Below are 8,186 nucleotides of genomic sequence, written 5' to 3'. Positions count from 1 at the left end.
CATTTATCTAAATCATTCACAGCAATCAGCTTTATTAGGTACCCTGTTTCATTTTCCTTTCCTGGAGTCTTCTGACCTGCCCCTGACTGGACTGATAGCCTTCTGTGCCTGATGTGTGGCTGTATTCTGGGAACTCCCTTCACTATTGTCCGGGAATTCTTTTTCTTCTCTCTTATTGTATCTCATGTTTTCTGTTACCTAGTGTCTTGGTTTACTCCATTGTTTGATGGAGCATTTTTTTCTCTAGCAGTGTCTTCCTGAGAAAGGTGACATAGGAGGTGAATGACCTTGCTGGTCTAAAAATGTCTTTATTTCTTTTTTGACACAGAGTCTTGATCTGTCAACCAGGCTGGAGTACAGTGGCGTGATCTTGGCTTAATGCAACCTCCACCTCCCAGGTCAGTTCAAGCGATTTTCCTGCCTCAGCCTCCCAAGTAGCTGGGATTACAGACACGTGCCACCACACCTGGCTAATTTTTGTTTTTTTTTTTTTGAGACGGAGTCTCGCTCTGTCTCCCAGGCTGGAGTGCAGTGGCCGGATCTCAGCTCACTGCAAGCTCCGCCTCCCGGGTTTACGCCATTCTCCTGCCTCAGCCTCCCCAGTAGCTGGGACTACAGGTGCCCGCCACCTCGCCTGGCTAATTCTTTGTATTTTTTTTTTTTTTTTTTTTTTTTTTTTAGTAGAGACGGGGTTTCACCGGGTTAGCCAGGATGGTCTCGATCTCCTGACCTCGTGATCCGCCCATCTCGGCCTCCCAAAGTGCTGGGATTACAGGCTTGAGCCACCGCGCCCGGCCCCAATTTTTGTATTTTTAGTAGAGACAGGGTTTTGCCATGTTGGCTAGGCTGGTCTCGAATTCCTGACCTCAAGTAATCTGCCCACCTCAGCCTCCCAAAGTGCTGGGGTTACAGGCGTGAGCCACCATGCCTGGCCTTAAAAATGTCTTTATTCTATAGTTTGCTGAATATAGGGTTCTAGATTAGCAATCATTTTCCTTGAGAATTTTAAAGCAAACCCTCTAGCTTTCAGTGTTGCTGCTGAGAAATCTGAAATCATTCTGATTCCTGATTTTTTTGTGGGACTAAATTTTTCTTCCTGAGAAACAAGGATCTTTGTTCCTAGTATGCTTGTGTTCCATGATGACATCGCTTAGTGTGTGTTTATTTTAATTCACTGTGGTGGGCACTTGGTGAACCTATTTAAACTTGAGACTTACATCTTTTAGTTCTCAAATTTTGTAGGTTTTAAAATAATTTTATTATTTTTTATGGGTACGTAAGTCTATATTTATGGGGTGCATGAGATATTTTGATACAGGCATACAATGCGTAATAATCACATCAGGATAAAGGGATTATCTGTCACCTCATTTATAATTTCTTTGTATGACAAACATTCCAGTTATACTTTTAGTTATTTTTAGATGTACAGTAATTATTGACTGTAATCACCCATTATGCTATCAAATACTAGAACTTATTGATTACATCTAACTATATTTTTGCACCCATTAGCCATCCGTGTTCCTCCCCTAACCTTTCCCAGCGTCTAGTAACCATCATTCTACTCTATCTCCATGAGTTGAGTAGCTCCCACCAATGAATGCTTATAGGTTTTTATTGATTTCCTCTCCTCCTTTTTCCTTCTGCTCTCTTTTTAGAATGATAGTACTTTTAATGTTTTCTTTTTCCTTTATAGTCTATTTTATCTATAATTGCTTTTCTTTTTTTTGTTGTTTGTTTCATATTAGATGCTTCCCTTGGTTGTCTGCTCACAATAAAAAATTGGGAACCAGCATGGATTAAAGGCTCGTAGTAGAGCTTGTTGATGTTGAACTTTGCTAAAGGGCCATCTATTGGGCCATTTTTGTTGAGAAAGCTCCTTGTGTCTGTATCTTTAGTTATTCCCTACTGAGCTGGTCATTCCTCAGAGAACAAAGACTCTTCCAATCTCCCAAGTGTTGAATGAGGCCCTGCCAATGTTCTGGGATTCAAAGGAATAGGGCTGTGGTGAGGCTCAGGAGAAAGAGGTGTGTGTATGTGTTTCAGTATCCAATATGCATTTGCTCACTGTGTCTATTTTGAGTATAATACCTCTGCCCAAACTACCTGGCATCCCATAATCTAGAGACCGTCTATTTTACCCTTTTCAGAAAATAAACTTTTTATTTTTTGGAGACAGAGTTTTGCTCCAGGCTGGAGTGCGGTGCATGATCTCGGCTCACTGCAACCTCTGCCTCCCTGACTCAAACGATTCTTGTGCCTTAGCCACCTGAGTAGCTGGGATTACAGGCGCACACCACCATGCCTGGCTAATTTTTGTATTTTTAATAGAGACCATGTTTCATCGTGTTGGCCAGGCTGGTCTCGAACTGCTGGCCTCAGGTGATCTGCCCATCTCAGCTTCCCAAAGCGCTGGGATTACAGGCGTGAGCCACTGCCTGGCCAGAAAAAAAAACTTGTAATTTTGGGAGGGCACTGTGTAATGGAGGCTGTTTAGCTGCATAGAGTTGCAGAGAGCATCTGATTACTTAAACCTTGAACCAATTCTTATTTTAATGTGTACCCTTCTACCCCTTATTTGTAGAGGCACCTGAAGCCACCAGTTTGTGAGCCTTTTAGGGATTCCATGATATAAATTAGGTTGTGAGTTTTTTGTTGTTTGCGGGTTCTTGTGGGTTTTTTTTCTTTTCCTACTGCTGGCTCAGAATTCAGTTTTTCAGTCTACTACATTATTTACTGTTGATCTACCTGTTTTCCAGCTTCTAACATTTTATTCCTGTTTCCTCTTTTCTTCCATCCTTTTAGGTTTATATCTTAAGACAAAACTTTTACTGTCATTTAATGGGATTTTTGGGAGCGAGTGGAGGTAGATACATGTGCTTAATCTACCTACCATCTTTACCTGGAAAGCATGTATTTTAATTCTGTGGTTCTGCATTTATTTCTTAAATTAAGAAGGTGTAGTGTATGGCACTGTGGTCATATGAATACTGGCTCTAAAGACAGGCAGACTTGATTTTGAGTGTTGGCTGCAATACTTACGAGATGGGTGATTTTCAGCAAGTGAGCCTCTCTGAATCTCATTTTCTTTAACTATAAAAGTAGGATAATAGAAATCTCTACTTCAAAGTGTCATAAGGATTAAGTAAAAAAATGCAAGTAGAGCAGTTGGCACAATTGCTTGACATTTGGTAAACGTTATTAATGGCTAGTCTTTGGTATAAGGCATTTAGAAGTGATTTGTGCTGGCATTCATGGCATAGATAGATCTCATTGCTATTTACAGATGCTCTGAGATAGCATACTCATCCTCTAATTGTGTACAAACTTCAAACTTACCAAACACTTAAGTTCATTATCTAAAAATAGCCTTAACCAATCAATATTAATGCCATTTTACAAATGGAGAGGTTGAGACTGGAAGTTTCAGTGGCCAATGAGTAGCAGCTGGCCGAGGCTTAGGGGACTTTTTTTTTTTCATTTTAAAAAATTATTTCTAGTCAGTCTCTGCTTATCCAGGGGACTTTTAATGTTTATTTATTCCTTGTACCCCATCCTTACGTGCTTTTCTTGGAGGAAAATAGTGTAATTGTTACCCTGGATTCCAGTGTATGTTCAGGCTGGAGTAAGAGAAGATGTGATGGTTCAGTTTTTATGGCCAACTTTTTAACATTTAGGCCATCAACTCCACAGAGGGGTTCAGTACTTGGAATAAACAGTTCTGAAATACTACAGTAAGAAACAGTTGGAGAGATGTATACAATTTGTTTGAATATGTAATGTGAAATAAGAAAGAACCATAGCAAATCTGAATTTGATAAACTCTTGAAAGGGTTGCATTGAAAGAAATGGGGATAGTGAAAAATGTTTATTCTCCACAAACAAGTTACCAGCTTAGTAGGAATGTTGCTCCTAAATTAAGGTAGTGTTCTTCCTGCTGTCAGTGCAACATTAAAAACAAAAACAAAAACTGCTTTATCATTGCTCTTTATAGTTCTTCTGTGAAGTAAGTTAGCATTACAATTAACAATGTGTTCAGCAGTTCACAGGCTGGAAAATTTGGGCCTACATTTGGAATGAAGAACAAGTACAGGAATCAGGACTTCTTTTTCTCTTCCCCCTCTTTGCTTGAGCTAAGCTTGTCTCTTATAAGATCCAGGCACCAGTCCCAGTCTTTTTACTCTATTTTGCTTTTATAGCTTGATCGTGTCATAAATTCTGTATGTACGCTGTCGTCAAGCCACTAAAGCAGGGGTTGGCAAGCTTTCTGTTAGGGTCAAATGGTAAATATTTTAGGCTTTGTGGGCTCTTACGATCTCTTAACTCTGCCAACTGCCGTTGGTAATATGAAAGCAGCCACGGACAATATGTAAATGAGTGGGTGTGGCTGTGTCCCAGTAAAACATTATTTACAGAAAAGATGGCTGACCAGATTTGTCCTACAGGACACCTTCTAAAGTAAAGAGCAAAATTTGGCTAAGTGTGAAATGGTCACCAAATCACTGTTTTATTACTTCAAAGATTGCATTCTATCATAGATCAAAGCGCTGAGATTACAAATTCATTCATCAGCGTTATTGAGTTCTGCTATGTGCCAGGCACTGTGCTAAGAGTTGAGGATATGGATGGGCAGGGGGACTGCCTTTTTGAGGTCTATAATATGCCATAAGATGCCATGTGAGTAAATATCTCAAAGACCTGAAAACCTTGCTGGAGGCTCAGAGAGAATTTCCCTGAAAACATGACATTTAAAGGAACCTGAAGGGTTAAGTTCAGGTTATCTAGGGGGAATAGGTAAAGGGAGAGTCAGGCAAAGATCATGTTGATCAAGGTGGGGAGTTCAGAATTGTCCACTTAAAACAATATTGGATGCAATATGGGTACTATATTAGAAAGAGAGGTCAGAGGGGTAAATGAACAGCTCAGCGTTTATTTAGATATGTGTAGTGAGGAAAGAAAGGCATCAAAGAAGACTCCCTGATTTCTGGTTTAAGCAGCGGGGTTGATGGTGCCATTTGCTGAAGTAAGGAACAAGTTTCAAGGGGAAAATAATGGGTTCAATTTTGAGCCTGGGAGGCAGTAGGGAGGAGTTCCTTAGGAAGAGACACATAAAGTAAGGTTTGGGTGAATAGGAATTGTCCAGATAGAGTGGGGAGTCTTTGAAAAAGTGTTAAAGCAGATATATTTGAGGAAGAAAGACCAGTGTGACTGGAGTGTGTTGTGCACAGCGCAAGAAAGACTCAGTCCTTCCAGAAACTCCTGTTATTTATTGTTTTCATACTTGAGTCTTAAGAGATTCCATTCTGACATCTGCTGGCTATTTTATATACTGCAGTTCCAAATTCCACACACAAGAACAACCTTTAATAACGTATTTCTTGAAATTTGTCGTAATAAATTTGAGATAAAACACAAGACCTTTTCCTTACTCCATGTTATGGACATCACCCAGGAGACAGTGAACACTTGTTACTTACATGCTACTTGTGTGCGCTCAGTATTACAGATATGCATATGTGGTGCCAGTTGCCTACTTTAGTATAAGTACACAAAACATAGAAATCACATATATAAAAGTTGAATGTACTTGTTACTGAAATGTAAAACATTACAAAATCATTTGTGCACTTTGTCTTTTAAACATATGAAATATTTTCAGCGTTATGAAATGTGTTCTTAAATTATTTCTTTCCTTCAGAAATAAAACATAGCTGGTTTTAGTCCAACAGTCATTATAAGGCTAAAAAGGTCTACTTTAAGCATGTCTAATAGTTTTTCATCTTTTTCTCAGTCACATTAGTAATAGAGTTGACCCTCGAACGACACAGATTTGAAGTGCACAGGTCCACTTACGTGCAGATTGTTTTCAATAAATACATTGAAAAATTGGAGATTTGCAATAATTTGAAAAAAAGCACACATATGTAGCCTAGCAATATTGAAAAAAATTAAGAAAAAGTATGTCATGAATGCATAAAAATATGTAGATCATAGTCTATTACTGCCATAAAATGCACACATCTATTATAAAAAGTTAAGATTTATCAAAACTTATGTACACAAACAGACCATATATAGCATGATTTGAGGTCAAGAGAAAGATGCAGTATTAAATCATAACTGCATAAAATTTTCTTTTGTAATAGTGTACTACAGTAAATCCATAGCCACCTCTTGTTGCCACTGCAGGGAGCTCAAGTGTTGTAGGTGTCCACTTAAAATGCCGTGTGATGCTCATCTCTGCATGAGCAGTTCCTCTCTCCAGTAAATTCCGAATCAAAGTAAAAGTGATCCCTCTCTGTTCTTGCGTATTTTTTGTGTTTAATGCCATACCATAAAACCTTGAATAACTCCATGGGATCCATACAGAGTGCCGCTAGTGATGCTGGAAGTGCTCCCAGGAAGCAGAGAAAAGTCATTACATTACAGGAAAAAGTTGAATTCTTGATATGTATTACAGATTGAGGTCTGTAGCAGTAGTTGCTCCGATTTCAGACAAGACTGATCTTGTAAACAGACAACCTAAACTTACAATCTAAATAAATACAGTATAGTACTGTCAATGCTTTTTCTCTTTGTAATTTTAACATTTTCTCTAGCTTACTGTGTTGTAAGAATACAGTATATAATAGATAGTGATACAAAATATGTATTAATCTATTTTTTATGTTATTGGTAAGGTTTCTGTAAGTTTTTGGGGAGTCAAAGTTACATGCAGATTTGTGACTGTGCAGGTGTCGGGGCCCCTAACTCCCACGTTTGTTCAAGTACAGTGTATTTTCATTTCCACTTCAGTCTATAGAGGCCAAAAATGTGAAAAAGAAAGAGACTGTTAGATAAGCAGATGTACAAAGTACTACTGCAATTGAAACGAAATATTCCACAGGCAGCTGACTCACCATACAGTCACTTGAAATGTTCACTAATCGGATTACATATCCAAGTATAAATTCGGTGAACAAAATTATTTAGGGACATCAATATGTAACATAGAAATTGTGGGTTGTTGGCAAGTAGAGATCTGTCTACATGGAAAGAACACTAGAATTAGGATTTCAAAGTCCTAGATTATAGTTTCAGCTCTGCTATTTTTTATGTGACTGTGTGAGTCAGTGTGACTGTGTGAGTTTGGTGTTTTTAGTTGCAAACACCAAAATCCAATTTTGACAGAAAAAGAAAAGTATTTTATTAAAAGGATAATAGGGAGTTCAGCATCACCGGGAGGCCTAAAGAATCAGGCTTGGAGAGTAGGCAGCTGGAACATCACCCTTTGTTCCTTGGTCATACTCCGCAGAGCTGGGGCAGTGAGGACACCATTTCTGCTGAACATTAGGTGCCACCACTTACTTTGCCAAAGCCACATGCACAGAAACCTGGATCGTGGCAGCCAGTGTTGCTCTAAGAACTTGCCACACTTGCCATGGTCCCAGAGAAAATTGTTTCAGAGACTTTACTGTGTCTCTAGTTGCTAATTCAAAATCAAGAGTAATTTGTAGCATTATAGGATCACAAGGAGAAGCAGAGAAAATATGCGGAATTTCCACTTCTATAGTGAAAGGCACGTTCTGCTTCCCAGCAAACTCATAAAAAAGGAATTCCCAAGTGTAGGAAGGGACCTCAGATCCTGGGCAGCCAAAAAGCATGGCATGTCTACTATGTTGACCATGGACACCACTCTGTGTGAGCCTACTTTTTCTGGAAAGCAAAGTAATTAAAGCTCCCATGGCTGAGGAGATTGTGTGTGTTCACTTACTCATTTGCCAGTAAACACCAACCAGGTGCCAGGGATGAGTAAGTTTCCTCTCAAGTCTAATGGTAGGACAGAGGCATGCAGAAATGAGATGAGGGCAGAAAGAAGAGAAGGCTCAACTGTAGTTTATGAATGATGTTCTTATATTTAAGTAGTTATATCTTTGGCCAGGTGCGTTGGCTTACGCCTGTATTCCCAGCACTTTGGGAGGCCGAGGCAGGTGTATCACCTGAGGTCAGGAGTTTGATACCAGCCTAACCAATATTGTGAAACCCCATCTCTACTAAAAATGCAAAAGCCTGTAGTCCTAGCTACTCGGGAGGCTGAGACAGAAGAATCGCTTGAACCCAGGAGGCGGAGGTTGCCGTGAGCTGAGATCAAGCCACTGCTCTCCAGCCTGGGCAACAGAGTGAGACTCCGTCTCATTTTTAAA

General features: G+C 39.5%; 1 protein-coding gene across 1 annotated transcript in view; it reads left to right on the top strand.

Annotated features, from left to right (window-relative positions):
* FBXO10 (F-box protein 10) overlaps positions 1-8,186 on the top strand; it is an 85,541-nt gene that overhangs the window by 6,833 nt on the left and 70,522 nt on the right. The gene's annotated exons all lie outside the window — the stretch shown is intronic.

The sequence above is a fragment of the Colobus angolensis genome, unplaced genomic scaffold (genome assembly GCF_000951035.1).
Source record: "Colobus angolensis palliatus isolate OR3802 unplaced genomic scaffold, Cang.pa_1.0 Scaffold181, whole genome shotgun sequence".
Lineage (NCBI taxonomy): Eukaryota > Metazoa > Chordata > Mammalia > Primates > Cercopithecidae > Colobus > Colobus angolensis.
Note: the sequence above shows the minus strand (reverse complement) of the source record. Positions and strands in the feature narration are given on the sequence as shown.